Below are 2,986 nucleotides of genomic sequence, written 5' to 3' on the forward strand. Positions count from 1 at the left end.
AATCACGATCCGGGTTCCGCGATGAATTCTCGCCGGTGATACTTTATTGAAATTACTGAATTTTAATTGGGCTCTTCTGGTCTGGTTGCTCGAGGGCCACCGGATCTCTGTGAACCGGGCGTAAAGTTAATGAACCACTCGTGATTTAAGTGGTGTTCCTCCGCTACGAGGAAACACCGTACTCGCGCAATAATCGCCGTGATTTCCGCGAGGAGAAGAGGATCGATTTTTTTCTTTTTCCTTTTTCCTTTCTCTTCTCCTCTCTTTCCCTTCCACTGGTTCGCGGAAGATCTTTCTGATTCACGATTTATCCATACGCGGCGGTCGGGCATCGGGCTAGAATTAACGTTGTTACACCCTGCTCGCAGGAATTACGAGATTCTAATTGGCTCGCGCGGAAACCCGCTCGCGGAGCTCCCCCATAATCTTTGCCCGGCCGAGGCGCGCGTAATTTCGGGATTATGCCGCGGCGGACAACACGGGTTACACGGGATATCATCCTTTAATGCGCTCCTTTAATACGCGGGGAAGCTGGTGCATGCGCGAACCGATGATTAATTTATGGGCGAATCCTTCCTTTACATCGATACGTCCATCGGGGGAGGATAAATGTGGGTGAAGACGTTTCGAAATGGATGGATGGGATTTCTCAAATGGACGATGGATATTTTTCTATTCTATTGTTTTCACGGCCGTGTTACGGAGAAATAGGAGGATTTTGTTGTGAACGATTTTCTGTTTTCAATTTCTTTTTCTGTCTTAAATTTCGATCAATGGAAGCGTGTAGTAATTGGTTAGACTCGGTTCAGAATCGTTGATTTTTTTATTTTTCCTCGTAGTTTGTGATTAATGAAATAATTTATTTTGCGCTTCGATCGAGAAATTTTATTTATCTGATCAATCGAAAGATGAATGATCTTCGAAGTCGTAGTTTTTAGGAAATTGTTAGATCAATTAATTATTTGCGACGAATCGTCCAGATCGTTGAAGTTGGAGTAATTGAAGCTTTGGATCTGAATTGCTCCCATTTGGAGTATATTGTTCTGAAGTTTCGGTTTATGTAGTTTTATCGATAATGGCTTGTGTAACGAGTGGAATGAACTGTAATTTCTCGTTACGAATGTTTCATTGAGTTAGAATATCAGTATTAACTAAAGTATATATTCGTAAATTGCAAATTGCAGTTATTATCCAATTGAAAACAATGTTACTGAACGTAACAGTAGTATTCTTTTTCGTATTATCACGTGTAAAAATATATCCCGCAACGTTTGACGAAAATTTAATGCAAATCCAAAAAACAAGCGATTTATTGTCGACTTGTGCAAATTTCTGTCCCTCCTCCAATCAGTCCAAAAATTCGCCAAACAATTATAATAGAAATATATATTTATCCTCCTATAATCAAACTTTCCTAAAAATCGATAAAAATGTTCCTCCAACGAACGATCACGGTTAAAAAAAAAACTTTTCTCTATCGAGAAAAAGTAATAATCCAACGACAAATTGGAGTCTTCTTCAAAGTTTCTTTCAAAGGCGCGAACGAAATTTAATGAAAAGAGGGGCGGGCTCGCGGTCGCAACGAAAACCCATGAAATCGTTCGAAACGTCCATGAAACGAGCGGCTAGGTGTTCCTCGTTTCCGCTCTCATCCACGTTAACCCATAAATTTTTATTTCAATGGCCGCCCAGCACAACGAGGTTGTGCGGTATACCATCCACGCGCGCATGGATCAATCGTCGCTTCGTCCCTCGACTTCGTTCCACGATTCCATCTCTTCCCCTCCCTTTTCCCCCATCGAAATTAATTTACCTGCATTTTATAATGCAATCGCGACACGGTCGGACGGTGGGTGATTTATAACGACGATATTTCAACGTGGAAACACGTTGGGGGAGGAGGGGATGACGGTTATGGAATCGTCCTTTCAAAAACCTGTGGAAAAATTCGTGGAAAACTATGTATTCGCGATTTAATCTTCGCCAGTATATATACGAGCTCGCGCGAGGAATTATCCTGACTTCGTCGGAAAAGTTCGATTTATCTCTCTGCGGTAGCCTCGATTTTTGTTCGCCTCGCGACTCGTAACGAATCGTTGAATCTTCGAAAAGTTCGATGAGAGGAAGGTGGAGGGGAATAATTGTCCCATTCGTTTCGAAAATATTTTTAGCGAGTCCTCGTATACGAGGAGATAGAAATAATAGGCGGTTGTCGTTGTTCTTGAGTGAGGTTATTGTTATGGATAAAAAAAAGAAAAAAATATATATATATATTGAAACGATATTTGAAAAGGAAAACCAGTTTTTAAAAACATCGAGGCTAATGAAAGCTTTCACGACAAGCTATTTTACAGCTCTCGGATACAGTTTCTATTTTTTTTTGTACGTTTGCATTTTTGCACAACGAATGGCGACAATGTATTATGAATGGATTTATTCTTCTCGTTTAAATAAAAAAGAAAAAAGAAAAAACGAAGAGCATTAAGAAGATCGATTTAGTTTTCGCGAGTTAGTAATTTAGCTGTACGAATTTTTGCAACGAGAAAAGGAAAGAAAAATCGAAAGAGAAAATTGCCATTTGGATAATGCTCGAGTTCTTTCTTCTTCTCTTCCTCTTCCCGAAAAAATCTGCGAACAATCTGCACAATTTTCTACAATAAATATACGGATAATCGCGTCGCAATAAATGAAACGCAACAACCAATACGAAATTATTCTCATAATTCGAGGTTGAGCCTGGATTATTACTTGTGACATTTTCAGGACATATTCTTTCTGATTAATGTGGACAATCCTCGCCTCGCGGACTTTTTACACGCTTTCATGACGCGCCGTCCGAAAATATAATATTACCAATTTTCGAGCATTCAGAGTGGTCCATTGTACGCCGTGAAAATATCGAATCGTGAATAATGATTCCCCTTTTCATGGCCGTCAACTCTGCGTATTCTCGGTTTGCCGCCATTTTTTTTTTTTTTTTTTTTTT

At 39.9% G+C, this 2,986-nt stretch overlaps 1 protein-coding gene and 1 long non-coding RNA gene across 11 annotated transcripts in view; both read left to right on the forward strand.

Moving 5' to 3' along the window:
• Positions 1 to 2,986, forward strand: part of LOC102681371 (dystrophin, isoforms A/C/F/G/H-like) — a 428,634-nt gene that overhangs the window by 220,474 nt on the left and 205,174 nt on the right. The gene's annotated exons all lie outside the window — the stretch shown is intronic.
• Positions 1 to 2,986, forward strand: part of LOC116185610 — a 27,215-nt gene that overhangs the window by 517 nt on the left and 23,712 nt on the right. The window lies entirely within an intron of this gene.

Source organism: Apis dorsata, unplaced genomic scaffold, assembly GCF_000469605.1.
Source record: "Apis dorsata unplaced genomic scaffold, Apis dorsata 1.3 scaffold_222, whole genome shotgun sequence".
Classification (NCBI taxonomy): domain Eukaryota; kingdom Metazoa; phylum Arthropoda; class Insecta; order Hymenoptera; family Apidae; genus Apis; species Apis dorsata.